This window comes from Lemur catta, chromosome 8 (genome assembly GCF_020740605.2).
Source record: "Lemur catta isolate mLemCat1 chromosome 8, mLemCat1.pri, whole genome shotgun sequence".
NCBI lineage: Eukaryota > Metazoa > Chordata > Mammalia > Primates > Lemuridae > Lemur > Lemur catta.
Genome location: NC_059135.1, coordinates 25,719,670 through 25,736,397, shown reverse-complemented (window position 1 = coordinate 25,736,397; position 16,728 = coordinate 25,719,670). Strand labels below are relative to the sequence as shown.

Genomic DNA, 16,728 nt, shown 5'->3' with positions numbered 1-16,728 from the left:
TGTACCTACCTCTAAAACATCCTACAGTAAATGCTAGTTCACTCACCTGTCTACCATGCTAGTTCAGAGCTGCTTCTTTCAATCTTCAATTAAAGAATAACGTTTTGCCAATCTGAATCTAAGTGTGAAAGAAATGGCCATTGGGACCCTCTAGTATCTAAAAAGTGATGGCCAATCTGACTAAGAATTGATGTTGCATTTATAAATATCCTCAACAACAGGATTTTTAAAAATTAACTAAGGGATTTATCATATAAGCTGGGCCTAAAAATGACACACATCATTTAATTAAATTTCTTACATGTAAAAGTTATTTTAATGTCTTTTTATATTTGGGGGGAAAATTTTCCTACATATATTCTTTTAAATCACAGTTGAAGCCCTGAGAAGCTGCCTTCAACTGCTGTCTTAGGATTTGACCACCTCAACCAAGAGAAAAACACCACCCTACTGAGGAGTTATTTCAGTGCCTTGTGTTTCGTGCTGTAATGTCTTTCTTAACGTCTCTTGACACAAGAGTTTTTGCCTTGCGTTCAGCCCCCTCTATCGTGGTAACTTTTTCTACTTGTGCATTGATTTCCTGCTCAATTTCTCTGTTACTCAAAACTCAGTTGCAAGTGTCAGTAAACACAGATCAAACTATCTTAAACAAACTAAAAAAGAGACAAGAGTGATTTTCCTGGGACACGTAACAGAAATTCAAGGCACAGCTAGATCCCGAGGTTGAAAGGATTTTACCAGGAATCTGCCTCTCTTCCTCTTTGCTGGTTTTGTTCCCAGGTAGGCTCTGCAACAAGGAGAGGAGATGGCCCCATCCAGGGCTCGAGCCTTGCATCGCCTTTCGGCTGGAAGCTCCGTAATAAACCGCTGCTTTCCTGAGAATTGAAGCTTAAGTGCCAAGGGGAATCTTATTGGCCCAGCCTGACTCACATGCCCATCCCTAAACCAATCACTGTGGCTCACAGAATGCATTATTCTGATTGGCTAGGGTGGGTCAAGTGCCAAGACCTGGAACGAAAGTCAATCCCTTTCAAAGAACCGGGTCAAGAATCCTCACAAGGCAAAGAAATTCTATTACTAGAAAAGGGGAGAAAGGAAAAGCATGCTGGACAGACCAAAAGGAGAGACAGATCCTGCATTTCCCCTCCCCAGCAGTGTTTTGAGAAACATACGGTAAGAACATTCCTTCGCACCCTCCAAACATTTCTCCTGAAAAGCTCTGATTACACAAGAGAAGTGGAGTCGGCCCTCCATAGCCACAGGTTCCATATTTTTGATGCAGATCAAAACATTCAAGAGAAAAAGGTAGGAATTTCTTTTCTTGTCATTATTCCCCTAAACAATACAGTATAACAACGATTTACATAAAATTTACATTGTACTAGTTATTGTAAGTAGTCTAGAGATGATTTAAAGTATTCAGGAGTATGTCCTAGGTTATATGCAAATACTACACCATTTTATATAAGTGACTTGAGTATGGGGGCCAGTTCTCGGAACCAGTACCCCATGGATACTATCATATGGCATGCCTATGTTTCAGTCAAGGTTCTACCAAAGAAACAGAGTCAACATGTGAAGATTATATAAATACATATATAAACACATATGTGAGTGTATATACATATATATCACACACACACACATATACATATACTATATATGCACATAAATATACATACACACAAATACACACAGAGATTTATTTAAGGAATTGGCATATGTGGTTATGGAGACAGGTGAGTCTGAAATCTGCAGGGCAGGCCAGCAGGCTGGGACTCTCAGGCAGGAGCGGTTGCTGCAATATTGAGGCAGAATTTCTTCTTCCTCAGGAAACCTCGGTGTTGTTCTTAAGGCCTTTCAACTGATTAGATAAAGCCCACCCAGTTTATTAAAAATAATCTCCTTAAAGTCAATTGATAATAGATCTTATCTACATCTACAAAAGACCTTCACAGCAATACTTAGATTAGCATTTAATTGAATAACTGGGTACCAGCTCCTAGCCAAGTTGATATAGAAAACTAACCAACACAGGGCATTAGGATGAAACGTGGCCATTTTTATCTTAAAACCTGTTGCATTGTTAACATTTTAGTATACAGTGTATCCATATTTATTCTCATATATAAATAATATGGAGGTTTTCACCCTCAAAAAATCTTTGGATAAAAGTGGTGTTTTCAGGAAGGTAATTCATTCTTGATAGGTCTCCTGACACTCTGCCCCACTTCCAAAAATGTTACCTAGTCCAGGCAAGAAAACAATTTTTTTGCCCCAGCCATATCTCCTCAGCTGCCTCAAGTTCCTGCTGCAGCTGTGGTAGACAGTTCCAGTGCAAGCCGTTATAGCTCAGTAGCATCTCTCCAATTTTCTGTCTTGGCCAATGATTCTCTCTCTGCCTGAGCAGCAGGGCAGTCTGCAAGGGCAGGACAATTCACTCTCTTCCAAAGGAGGTGTCCTTAGCACAATTCGGAAACACAGTCTGCAAGTTCCTCAGAGGGTCTCCCACAATTGCCCACAGTGTTAGACAGCTCGGGAATGCTCTTTTACTGGGCTTTTCCTCCATTCTTGTCTTGCTCCCCATGCTCGCACTTCTGGTACCTGAAATCATTGCCCAAATAAAATTACCTGTGCTCACATCTTAGTCTCAGGTTCTGCTTTCAGGGGAAGCCCAGATAAAGGTAATAGGCATATGCTATTTATATCACTTGAGCCTTTAAGGCAGTGGGATTACAGGAATTTAAAAATCTTCCCCCAAAACTGACAGTGACATCACAGCCAAGGTACAGAGCCACATGCAGAATCACTATTGCAGTTCATATAAACAGAAAACCCAAAGTCAAGTTTGATGGCCTCAACTTTTCTTTGAGATATTGAATGATAAATAAACCTTTGCTCATGCTACACTTCTTCTCAAGCTGATCCTTCTGTCACCCCACCTCCAACCTACCTACCTACACCATCCCACAATCATGCTGTCACCATATCCACCTATTGAACTGCCAGTCATTCCTGACTTTGTCCTCTGCCTTATAGTTCCTGATCTTTTAGGGAAGATGAGACCAGAAGACAGTGAGCTGTAGGAGAGCAGGGACTGGGTCCCATTCTCCTTTATCTCCCCTTTACCCAAATTCTTCTCTCCCTGACACCGCCAAGAGCCTAATACCATACACATAGTAAATAATAAATATATGTGGAATATATAAATGAAAAATTGTATTTTAAGTATCTCACTTGTTCCATTCTATATGAATGATTACTGTTTTTCTCTTTATATAGCTTCTACCCCAAAAGGTCACAGAATACTGAACAAAATACTTTGAACAATGCAAAATATCTAGCAATATATTAAATAATGTTTCCATCTATAATTATGCAGGTATTGCAGCAATTCAGATGCTCAATATTATGGTCGTGATTCCCACTTGCAATAAATGTTATGATTTTAATTAACTTGCAGACTTCTTGTATGGCACTGTGCTAAGTGCTTCTGAATATTTTTATCAGGAGACTGACAGGATGAGAATGGAAGACTAATTTCATCACTATAGCATATAGGATAGATTGGGGAGTATAATGTCTTAAGGCCAGGAGACTTTAGAATTATTATAAAAGTCCAGGAATGAAGGAGGATGGTGACAATAAAATTGGAAAGGTAGGATAGATTAAAAGATGTTTCAATAGGAGAGATGAGAAGACACAGGTTAATCAGTTGCTACGAGGAAAAAAATGCCACATTTGAGATTGGGTGAATGAGAGAATGATGATACCTTAACAAGACTGGAGAAGGAGCTAGGCCAGAAGGTATTTTGATGAGTGAGTTTTACACTCATTACATCTGAAGTTATGGAGACACCCAAGTTGGCAATGTCCATGCTGTAGTCGAGAATGTGGTAATGACACTCAGGAGTCATGACTTAGAGATTCAGATTTAGACATTGCAGCTTCATGGGCACCAGAAAAATCCCATTACCTTCCAATCCTGAGCTGTGTGTCTACATGCTTAGATGGGCCATCTCCAGAGCATCTCCCAGCGAGAAGGTTCCTTCAGCCTATGTTCTTCTGACTTCTACCTGAGTCACTTTTTACTTCCATAATCTGAAAAAGGTAAAAAATCAGGTAGAGAGTAGCTATTCTTTTCAAAACAACCATGCCTCTTCTGTTACTGCTGTTTTTCATCCCCTGATTGCTAGAGGTGTACCTCTGTATCAGCACACTTATGCCATTCATGCACAATCTTCATCTGCATTCTAGCTTGAAAGGGTTCATTAAGTTGGATCAATGATATTTACCAAGCATACAGTATGGTCCAAGAAGTGTTCACATAAAGGAATAAAGAAGATTAAGATGTACTCTCTGCCCTGTGGGAACTATGAGTTTATTTGGAAGACGTATAAACAAGTAGGTAAGGACAGTATGTGGATAAAGGAGGAAGAGATCTGCTCTGCTTTAGGGTTCAGGGAAGGCTTACAAAAAAGAGGTGCCTGGAAGGACACCTTGCAGACCACCAGGTGGAGAATGTGAGAAGGAACAGGCCTTCCAGGCAGGAGGAAGATTATGTGGGGGCACAAAGGATGTGGACCACATGGTCCATTCGAGGAACTGAAAGAGGCTCAGTCAGAGGTCGGCTGGTGCATAGGATGTGAGGAAGCAAATGGCTGGAAATGAGACTTAAGGATAAGGGCCAGAAGATTGTAGGCCTTGTGTGGTGGAGTTTTTCCATTGCAGGCCACCAACCATGTACAGGTGAGGCCCATCACAAATAAATCTCCTGTCACTCAACAGGATATAAGCTTGGGGCATTAAAGACTATTTCCAGTCCGGGCGCGGTGGCTCACGCCTGTAATCCTAGCACTCTGGGAGGCTGAGGCGGGTGGATCACTCGAGGTCAGGAGTTTGAGACTAGCCTGAGCAAGAGTGAGACCCCGTCTCTACTAAAAATAGAAAGAAATTATCTGGCCAACTAAAATATATATAGAAAAAATTAGCCGGGCATGGTGGCGCATGCCTGTAGTCCCAGCTACTCGGGAGGCTGAGGCAGTAGGATCGCTTAAGCCCAGGAGTTTGAGGTTGCTGTGAGCTAGGCTGACACTACGGCACTCACTCTAGCCTGGGCAACAAAGCAAGACTCTGTCTCAAAAAAAAAAAAAAAGACTATTCCCAATCACTGAAGGTTTTTGTGAACTTTCAGGCCACAAGCCACACCCTCACGGTAATTTTCTTGTTCATCTAATCTGCTTTTCCTCTCAATCAAGATCTCATTAGTTCTATCTATCCTATACCCTTTAGACTCCTATTATACATTAGAATTGTTTAGTTTCAAATAACAGAAACCTAGTCAGACAAGCTTAAACCAAAAAATTGAGTTTATCATAAGGGTACAAGAATATCCTACAGAAATTCAAGGCAGAAATGAATCTTGGCCTCCCAAAAGAAAGTGGATCCAGGAACCAGAAAAACATCCAGGTGGATCTCTTTGTCTCTCATCTCTGCTTCCATCTGTATGTTGCAGACAGCAAAGACTAAAGCTAAACAGGTGTGCTCCACCTCTTTGGTGCACGTGGCAGAGAAGAAACACCCACCACACAGCAAGGAAGCTTCCAGTGGTCCAGCTCCCCCATAAGAATCTGATTGTTTCTGTCATTTTCAATTCCAGATCTACAGGAAAAGGACTCTGGTCCAGCTTGGCTTAAGTCCCTTGGAACAGTCCACATGACCAGGGAAGAGAGTCACCTTATTAGGAATGCTACCATGGGGCCAGCCACTGTGGATGGTTGGGCCAATTGAGGGGTTCATTTTAAGCATGGCAAATCCTCTAATGAGGTAGCCCCAACAGGTCACAATCCCTACAGCACCATCACCTGAACAACTAATTCAGGGAAAATTCCCCAGACTTCCCCACACGGATCCTTGACTGGCCTTCTCCTGGTTCTGGGGAATGTCCTAATTTTCCTAGGTTGGACCTCCCATATCAATCACCATACAAATATTCCCTCTCTGGCCTTCAACCTGGTTTCTCCACCTAACTCTGATCTTTAAACTAGGCCTTTAAGCCCCCACCCTATACTTCACTCACCCACCTTCTCCAGCACAGAATTCTCATGCTTCTATCATGGATCCACCCAACCCAGACGGTTGGTGTCTTTCATCCTAGATAACATATTAGGATGTCACAGAAAGCCTCGTTTAAACCTTTTGCAATTCATTTACCTATCAATTCCACTGCTCCTGAACAGCCTGATAAATCTCAAGGTAACAAAAATTTGGAGGGAAATCGTTATTTTACAGCAGACTACAGGCATTTGTCACTTTGCGTGGTTCTAGGTTAACTGAATTGTGTACATATTGGAACGTGTCCTCTCTTTTGCACAGTTCCATGGTAACAATCTTGGCTACCACTGAACCATGTAAACCGATGACACACTTCCGATATGTACACAACTCAGTTAATATGGTACTATGCAAAGCAAGAACTGCCTGTATTCTAAGTTGATTAATGAACTAATAGGCAAAAGATTATCCCATATAGTCACACATCCAACACCCCAAGAGTTCCTTTATTCTGTTCAACTCCCTCCTCAAATCTTATAGCTTTTTTCAGCATCAGAAATTAGAGAGGTTGGTGGGTGGCAGGGCTGGGACATTTCTCAGGTTACCTTCCTTGCTCACTTATCCTGTCAATTTTCATTGTTACCCTTTTATTGTCATCAAGTTTATGGGGGAAAAGATGGCATCATATTAAGGCATAATTAGGATAATAAACGGGAGCTGTGGTTTGTTTTTGGACTGACTCCAGTTGGGTACCGCACATAATCACCTCTAGCCGACTACTTGATGATTATGACTTTGACAAAGTGGCATTATTTACTGCTAATGGATGAGATGATGATTTATTACTAATTACTCTCTTTTTCCACAATTTTTATATTATGTTAAATGAAGTATTACAGTTGGGGTAATAAATATTCACTAGGAGAAAAAAATGTCAAGCAACAGAGAGTTCATGAAAGTAGACCCTGAAGAGAGAAGCCATTTTCATACTCGGGACCAGACTTCAGAGAAAAGTGTGAACTGAACAGCACATTACAGCCCTCTCTCCTGCCTGCTCTTTCCTGCTCCCAGGAGTCTCCACCCCACTCACCCATCTACCTACCTTTTGTTTCATTCTTCTCTCTCCTGATAAGACATCGGTAAAAACTCAGGTGAAAGAGCTTAAGTTGTAGCACACACCTCCCCTGGGTCATTTTGGAGTTCAAGAGTCTTCTGGAAAAAAAGAAGAAGAAGAAAACAAGAAGCTTTAGATGGGAACTAAAGATAGGGGTAAGATCTATTCCTTTCCAGAAACCTGAGTGTATACAGGAAGAGTTGAAGTGACAGAGGTGAATGCAATTAAATGTGAATGAGGGGCCCTAACTCCTAAAAATAGTTGAGTGGTAAGACTTCCAGTGCAGGAGGGGGGTTACAATAACCAAGTAATTATGTCCCTTTTGGAAAAGGGACAAATGCAGACCAAGGTGGTCCTAACTGGAGTGGGACTTGATGAGCTGATACGAAAAGTGGAAGAACACACGTGCTGATATTGGGTGTAGAATAACAGTGGGGATGAAGAACACACTCATCAGTCAAAGCCTTAGGTGCAAGGTTAGGACAGGGCATCAGAGATAAAGCAAAACTGCATAAGAGATAGACTGAAAGCCCCTTGAGGCCGGGGACCACCTTTGTATACTTCTTCATAATCCCCACAGTGCCGAGCACAGCATCCAGAGCACAGAGAATGCTCTGAAACTGTTTGCTAACTGATTTTCAGCAGATAGATTAAAGCAGTGAGGAGCAATATTCTCTGCATGCAGATCAATTAATAACTAATTTTTTTAAGGTTTGCAGACCACGTTTTCAAAAGTTGCTATATTTTTATTATCAGGAATTGCAATATCATCAACTTAAGCATTATTCTTTTATTCCCCTTTCACTAGAGGTTTTCATTGCAGGCTAAAATTTTATATACTTTATAATTAGCATACACAGCAGTATCTGATTTTAATGTTGTACCCTTGATCAAATTTTATCGTTGAGTAAGTTGCTTTTGAAGTTGGTTTATGTTATTTTTCCTTGACTGAATTTGTAGACCTCTTATTGCAAAATGTGGTTTCTTTTATCATCTTTTAATATTATACACTTTGGTTTGAATTCTATTTTCAGACTGCAAATCTTAAATATATGAATTGCTCTATTAAGTAATATAATGTAACATGGATTTAATAAGGTTTTAAATTTTGTGGAATGTTTATTTGTCATCACTGGGCTGTCAGCATAACGAACCACCCATCCCCACCCCAATCCTTAGGATCCACCCAGACAAGACTGTACTCTAGCAGTAGACACAGCACTGGACTCTTGCCAATATCCACATGCTCAGTAAATCTGAAGAAGTGATGTGTGGCCTGGGTCCTGAAGGATGAGTAGGAGTTCACCAAGCAGAGAAAAGAAGGTAGGATGTTCTAGATAGAGAAAACTACTTTTCAAGGCAGTAATGCTTACAGAAAACAAGAGTATTTGGAGGATGATCAAAAGGTCTGTGTAACAAGAGTATAGGATGTGTGAAGGTAGAACGGAAGAAAATTTGGCTAGTAAAGTTGTTTAGAGCTAAACTGTGCTAAGAAATTACATGGACAAATTTTAACCTACGGACAACTAAAGGCTCTAAGGTATAAGAAAGTCATATGATTATATCTGTATTTTAGAAAACTAACACTGACACAGGGTAGAGGATAGATTTGAAAGAGAAGGCCAGGTGCAATGGTTCACACCGGTAATCCTAGCACTTTGGAAGACTGAGGCAGGAGAATCTTCTGGAGTTTGAGACCAGCCTGAGCAAAAGTGAGACCAGTCTCTACAAAAAATAGAAAAATAGAAAAATTAGCTGGGCATGGTGGCATGCACGTGTAGTCCCATCTACTCAGGAGGCTGTGGCAGGAGTCCAGGAGTTTGCAGTTGGAATGAGCTATGATGACATCTCTGCACACTAGCTGGGGCAATGGAGCAAGATTCTGTCTCAAAAAAAAAAAAAAAAAAAGAGAAAGAAAGAAAAGAAAGAAGGGAAGGAAGGAAGGAAGGAAGGAAGGAAGGAAGGAAGGAAGGAAGGAAGGAAGGAAGGAAGGGAGGGAGGGAGGGAGGGAGGGAGGGAAGGGAGCTGAAGAGACCACCATTTGGGAATTATCCTAGTGAGAAAGTTAAGAGATAATGGATTCAGAGACAAGTGGATGGCCTCCAGGAATAATTCAGTAGAATCAACATGACTTATAACTTACTAGGTATGTGAGCAGCAAAGAAAGAGATGACCCCAATTCCAATTTGAGCCTGAGTATGTATGAAAAATTTGATGTAAAAGTTTTCTGTATTTTTTTGAACTTCAGGGTAAATCAAGTAAAGAAATACTTACATACCACAAAGTAAGAGAAACTAACATCCTTTGAGCACCTACTAAGTGCTGTCTTTTAGGCTAAGTACTCCCATTTAGTCCTCACAAAAACCCATGAGAATTATCATTCTCTTTTTACAGATTGAGAAGTTCATGCACAGAAAAAATTAATAATCTACCCAATTAATATCCACACGGCTGGTAAATGGCAGACCCAAAAAATTCAAACTCAGGATTTTTGGCTTTGAAAGAAATATTTGTTTCACTGCCTAAGGTTGCCCGTCAGCAGAATAAAATACATCTTCATAAACTCTAAGATTTTGTGAGTAATTTCATCAAAAAGAATTCAAAAGGGCTTTGAATTTCCACCCTGGAAATAATAGAGAGAAGGAATTAAGTGGTCATTCTAAAATTCAGTTTGCACAAAACTCTAATGCCTCAAGTTCCATTAGCAGCTTTAAAACTGGAGGGTGCAGCAGCCATTAGAAATGCTTTGTGTTGGTTTGTTTGTATTCTTCAGTAGTGTAATTAGTAGAAAGAAGAATTACCTGCAAACGAAACGTACCACTTGTGATACAGATTCCCACTTAGTCAGAAAAGAACAATTTTAAAAATTCCAAGAGACATAAGTACATTTTTTTAAACTTGCAAAAAAGGATTTCTAACAGGATATAGACTAGTTGGTTGGTTGGTTGGATTAATATATCCCATCAGGTTCTTCTAGGATAGTACAATGAGGATTTAATACAGGAGACATGGTTGATTTTACAGGTTGAATGATTGATTAGCATAACTGAATCCTAGTGATTAAAAACGTGGCATGGTACCAGCTTTCCCCTACCACCTTTTCTTTATGGATATGAACCCCTAGTCCTAAAAGATTCTATCCATTCATTCAACAAATATGTATTAAGGGACTTATACATGCCAGTCATGTCCTGTGTGCTGAAAATATATACAGCAATGAGCAAGATAGTCAGACGTGGAGTTTACATTATACAGATGGAGGGTGGGGTGAAAAGTAGACAATAACTAAGTCAAAAAGCATAGATATTCCAGATAGTTGATTGATGCTGTAAAGACATCTAAACCTGGTGATATGTTAGAGGACTATATTGAGTACTCGGGCAGGGACTCCTGAGGGGGTGGTATTTGAACTAAGGATTGAGTGTTAAAGAGAGCTACTCAGGCAAAGATCTGGGAACAAAACTTTCCAGACAGAAGGAAAAGAACACAAAAGTCCTCAGGCAAGAATGAGCTTGAGGTTAGAGGAGGAAGAAGGCCAGCATGGCTGGACCATAGTCAGGGAAAAGTATACCAGAGGAGGTTAGAAAAGTGGTCAGGGGCAACTCACAGGGGGCCTTGAGGACCACCATGCATGGCAGGATGGCTAGCTAGCTAGCCACCAGGGCTCATACTGCCCTTCCCCCAGTGCCTTTCCCTATATGCCTGGAAAGTGTCTCACAGACAGAGACCACACTTCTTAGCCCCACTATCTTCTAGGGGAAGCCATGTGACCAATTCTCATGAATGGAATGTGAGTGGCTGAAATGTGGTCATATCAGTGCCACAGCAGTCAAAAAATGGGTGTGCCTTTTCCACCCTGTCTTCCCCCATCTGCCAGATGGATGCAGAAGTCCCTGAGGCTCTAACAGAAGACGAGATCACAAAATGAAAATCTTGGGTCACCGAGTCACTACATGGAGGAAAATTGGTCAAAACCAGGAACACCTGCATTGAACCATTATGTGAGCCAGGAATAAATTTTCATGTGTGAGGTCACTGAAAGTTGAGTTTTATTTACCACCACAGCTAGTATCTCCTTAACTAATAAGGAGCTTAGATTTTATTCTAAGTGCAAGCAAACGCCACTAGAAGATTTTTAGGGAAGGGATGAAAGTGAACTGGTTTGTGTGTTTAAAGACCATTGTGGCCAGTGTGTGGAGCCCAGGAGCAAAAGAAGCTGAGAGAGCAAACACTAAGAAGGTTTCTACATTAATCCGGGGAAGGATTACAGAATTGGTGAAACAGAAGAGGTGGAGAGAAATGGACAAATTTGAGGTCTACTTTGGAGGTCAAGCCAAGGATGTTCTCTCTGATTGGATGTCAGGAGCAAGAGGAAGAAAGAGTCACAGGAGACCCCTGGCTCATGACCCAGTGTCACATCCTCTGGTAGGAAAGCATGAGGAGCGTATCTGGGAGAGAAGCTCTGGGCTTTGTTTTGGCTGTGTGTTACTATGCTCCTTGTCCGGATGAGAAACCTGAATCTTGTATTTAGTGGTGGTACAAAAATATATAGATAAACAAACACATATGTAATACACACACACACACACACACACACACACACACACACACACACACACACACATATCCTAAAGGAAATCCTTAGTAACTCTTTTTACAACCAGTGAAGAAAGGGAAAATACTATTATTAGAATAAGCATATAATTAAAGTCACTGATCATTAAACTTTCCATTACTAAAGTATAGCAAAATTAAATAAAATTAAAGGCTGGATGAATTATATGGTGAATTTGCAAATGATGAAATTCTATGTCTAACAACACTATTGTCAGTGCAAATATTGAATCAGATATATTTTAAAAATTAGTTACCACTTTAAGTTGCTTTTTTTCAATTCACACCGGCACGAGTGTACATTATCCAAATGTTGCAAACTATTAGAGATCTGAAAGACATTAAAGATCACTCAGTAAAATCTTCTTGATTTAAGAATACAACTTAGTCCCATAAAAATGCCTTGTCCAAGGTCACAAAGCTAAGCAGTTCATCTGACTTAAAACCCAATGCTGTGAATCCAAATCTCAGCATTAAAACATCTCAAAATTATAAGAAAAACTACAATCTCTAAAGCCAAGAATTTCAGACAATATGTTTCACTTTATAGTAGGTTTTCTCAACTGAATAATATTTCAGTGAAAATACTGACTGTTCAACCAAAAGAGGAGTCAATATGAAGAATAGTAAACTCAAATATTATTCAACAAGTTTACAGTCTAATTTTATCTAAGTCCTCTTTCCTTAATCACATGCTTTGAATTTGATAATAACCGGTGTGATGTTAGAATAAGAAGAGAACAAACATCAGGGCTTTCAAAGTTCCTTGCTTTACCTATAAGAACCATGTAGAAGAATCTGGAACAAACACTAAAGGATGTGTGCACTCATGCTTTATTTTTCATTGGAGAAACATGAGACCTTTAGTGACACAAATTGTTTTTGTATCATGACATGGTGTTAACTGGGATTGCATCTGATGTCTCCAAGGCTAAAACCAGAGGTGGGAACAAGGAGTTACAAGTCCCATCTTTCAACAACCCTCCCTACAGGGACTAGCTAACAAGTGGACTGGTTGGTTTGGGCCAGTCCTGGGAACCTTAGCCCATCATCCACACCTGCCACATAGAAGAGAGAAGATTCTTTAGATAAATTCATGGGAGTGGTTCTTCCAGTCCCTATCTCCATGGAAGAGGGAATGGGAGTGGTCTGCCATCCCCCACTCCAATTCTTTGAGTCTGGAAGCAGCCTGCTGAGTGGGGATGTAGAATGAAAGAGCCAAGTGGAGAAGCAGAGGGGAGTCAGACCCTGCCTCACTACACCCCCGAGGGATCCTGTTTTCTCTGAATGCCCGGGGAATGATCAGGACAGGAGTGTGTTGGGCAAGGAGCTACAATTAGATGGGAGATTGAAGTTTTTATTAGATTGGGCTGTGCTGCTTTATTTAATACTTGAAAATGAGCCTGTTTGTTAACACTTTGACTGAAAAGCTACAAGACTTGCCCAGGTTGTCACCAAGGAGGCAGAGAAGGGAAATATGATCAAGTATAACTAAGAGCAGTTGTGGAAGAAAGATAAAAGTTGTTTCTTGACTTAACCCAGTTGGGTTTAGCATCTGTAATAAGCTAGTTAGAGTTGTGCTAACAAAAAAGCCGTCAGTGAGATGATGAGTTACACAAAGGGTATAAAACCCGGTCATGCCTTGTACATCCAAGATTCCTTTCAAGTCAAATCCAGTTTCGATATATCTATTACTAAGTGAAATGAGTTTATAAGAGGACTGAGAATGGTTTCCAAACAACTTACATATTAATTGTAACAAATAAATTTTATAATTTTTTTTCAGGGAAAACAAACTAATGCAAATGAAACTAAGACCAGAAAGCTGATGTTACTAGGGAAGCATATTTATTAGGCATCTTCAATGCACTAAGTGGTATTTAGAGGCATAAGAGGAATTAGAAGATACGGTGCCTATTCTTGGAACCAGCTGGATGAAGTAAATCCATGCTTAAAAGAAAAAAAAACACTAGAGAAAAGAATAATAGAGCAAAGTACGTATAATCAACTGCTATAATAAGGGTAAGAGGATATACTTCCACACACATGAAGGTAGAAGCGTGGTGAAGAGGATTTGTATCATTACAAAAGGGGACACAGACCATCCAGAAAGACAGAGGATGTTGAAAATGTTTTCCTGATGCAGATTACACAGCTCTGATGGAGATGATCCACCGTAGTCAATGGAGATTTCCATTACACGGGCATCTGTTAGCAGTCTCATTATAGAAAAAAATGAGCACCTAAGAAATTGTTAGGTAGCCTTGCTGAGAATTTTGCTGCTAGGAAGGATACCATGGGGAAATGGTTAAGGGGATTTTTTTTTTTTTCCCTGACTGGAAAAGAAAAGTCAGTTGACAGACTTAACCTGTCAGGATGCTTCAGGGAAAGTGGTGATGGTATTTTGGACTTCTAAATACAGAAGGAAATAGAGATAGCCTGAACTTTAGGAAAATAAGTGTGCCTAAAGCTGCATTAATGAAATAATGAAGACTGAAATGCAACCCAATCAGGGAGACTATGGAGAATTTATCTGGCAAAAGGACTTCCTTCTTTGGATTCAAATTTGACCAGGACAAAGAGCCCCTTTGTCTGTTTGAAACTTCAGTAGGCTGTTTGCTCTTCACAGCGACACATGGTCTGAGTGACTACTTGATCTGAGTTTCTTTGTGAACTACCTTTGAGATTCCAGGAAGACATTCCGCAGTGCGTGGGTGGGTTTGGTGGTATAAATGATGCACCTTTGGGAAGAGAAGCCTTTCTGCCTCATTCCCAGGCAGTCGGTCATTGCATAATAACCCTGCTACCTACTTGTTGCAACTTGTGCATTTGCTGTCCACGGGGAGGGGACATTATGAGAAGTTCTCTTATGTTTGGGGTTTACCAAAACATTTGAAAGAGAGGAAGAGAATACTCCGGACACTGGGGAAGGCTGCTCAGGTTAGATTTTTGTCAGTGAGTGCACATTAAGTTATGCTGACCCAGATATTCCAATTTCAACTGTTTTCCACATCCACTAGAAAATCCTGATATCAGCAAGCCTGTGGCCTGTGAGCTGGAAGTATTAACCCACAGCCCCACCAGGATTCTTCATAATTTTGGCATTACCTTAGCCATGGTTAGCAAGTCTGCTCTAACTTTGCTATTCTAACTATTCTCTCAATTCAGGTGTGATTCCTGTGAGTTCTTCCACGTATGACAGGTGGAAGAGAGATGTGTACATGGAGTAAGGTCATCTCTATCTTGATTTTTTTAATCTGGGAGTTTTCAAATATAAAGATGTTGTTATTATTAACATTATTTTGCATTTAAAAGGGGCAATACTGAGAACTAAAACCCAATTTTACGTCTTATTATTTTCTGAGGAAAATAACATTTACTTAAAGCAAAACTGGATAGTCTGTCCTTTACCACGAGATGTAAGCTATAGATTATCATAGACCACTGAACAGTTCAAACCAAAATTACAACTTCTGATTAAGTGGTATGGCTTGGCTGCTAGATCACCAGTGTGAAAACCCATCCCTGAAGAATGTGGAGCCCAAGATGGTATGAGTAGCTGTTGTTTGTGGAAAGAGCATAATTTTTTTTATCTTTTTATTTAACTCTTCAGTAACTAAACTTATCTTCCAAATGCTGCAGCCAAATCCCATTCAAGGCAATCTAGATGGTGTGACCAGAGTTAGGAAGTAACAGATAAATTCTGGGGAGCAAAGGCAGCTTCACTGATTCATTCCACAAATGTCTATGAGCACATACCGTGTGCTAGGTGCTGCGGAAACAGCAGTGAATTCCACATGCATTATATCAATGAGCCTGTGGTATCTGATCTATCCATGACCAAAGTGCATTGACCCAACTTTGAGAAAGATGTCTGATTTACCTCTATAATCTTGGAACATTAACCCTGGAGTGACCTCAGAAGTTATGAAAACTGGAAAATTAATCACTTAGGAGGATTTTGGTGGTAATAGAAACACCAACTCAAACTAGCACTAACAGTAAGGTTAATTTACTGACTCATGTAACTGAAAGCCCAGAAATTATGTAGACTTGGGATAGTTTGATTAGGGCTCTGGCTCCAATTTTTACTATTCTTTTAGCTCTTCCTTCCTCCTAATGTCAGTTTTATTTTCAGGCTGCCTTCCCTCTTGATGACAAAATGGAAGCTACAGTTTAGGGTTCACATTCCCAAACCAGGTTCTCCAGAAAAAGAGAGTTTCCCAACCAATGGCCTGAAGTCACAGGCCATTATTGTTTACCTGTGCATCCATCACAGTGACAAAAGGAAAGAGATTTTGCTGATTGATTTAGGTCAATTAGGGTCCATACCTGAACCTGACAGCACAGATCATCACAGCCAACCTTATGGCTACTCTTCCAATGGAGGAATAAATGCTGAGAGAGAACCACAACAGTAAACCCGAGCATTCATCTCAGATATCCAGTGTTAGAAACACAAGATTTACCAAACTCTTTCTCTTTAGACAGAGAACTACTGAGTTGCAGAAGAAGGTGTACGCTCCTCTTCATTTGCAAAAATCTCAGAATATGCTGGACAGTTAAGGTGACTTAACTATTTCTCAATAACATTTCCTTAGACAGTCTATGAAAGGTGCAAGTTTCAATGTCTGCTTCTGAGAAACTCAAAGGTTTTCCCACAGCCTCCTTTTCATAAATTCCTTGTTCATAGGCCCCAATATTTGAATAAAGTAACTTTAAAAACTTGGCCACAGATGACTAGTCCAAGAAGGAGTACCTGATTCAAAGGCATCAAGCTACTGATTGGCCTATAAAATGATCTCACAAAAGAGCTCAGTGCTTCAGGGGTCCTCTACATTGGACTAACTGTCAAATCCTCTCAGGGAGTTTGGATATAAGACACACAGGTCAAGAACAGTAAAAGAGATCTAACCTTCCTTGCAAGCTACAATTCAGCTGACCAC

At 40.3% G+C, this 16,728-nt stretch overlaps 1 protein-coding gene across 8 annotated transcripts in view; it reads right to left on the bottom strand.

The window, feature by feature from the left end:
- The window catches only part of KLF7 (Kruppel like factor 7), a 401,896-nt gene that overhangs the window by 271,660 nt on the left and 113,508 nt on the right, over window positions 1-16,728 (bottom strand). For 6 of the 8 annotated variants that reach the window (XR_006736993.1, XR_006736990.1, XR_006736995.1 and 3 more), the window contains exons 3-5: window positions 12,040-12,113; window positions 7,157-7,266; window positions 3,977-4,101 (exon numbers count right to left, since the gene is read on the bottom strand). The exons of 1 other annotated variant lie outside the window; for it this stretch is intronic. The gene's annotated coding sequence lies outside the window, so the exon portion shown is untranslated. The remainder of the gene's footprint in view (window positions 1-3,976; window positions 4,102-7,156; window positions 7,267-12,039; window positions 12,114-16,728) is intronic. One more of the 8 variants, XR_006736991.1, reaches the window with a different exon arrangement.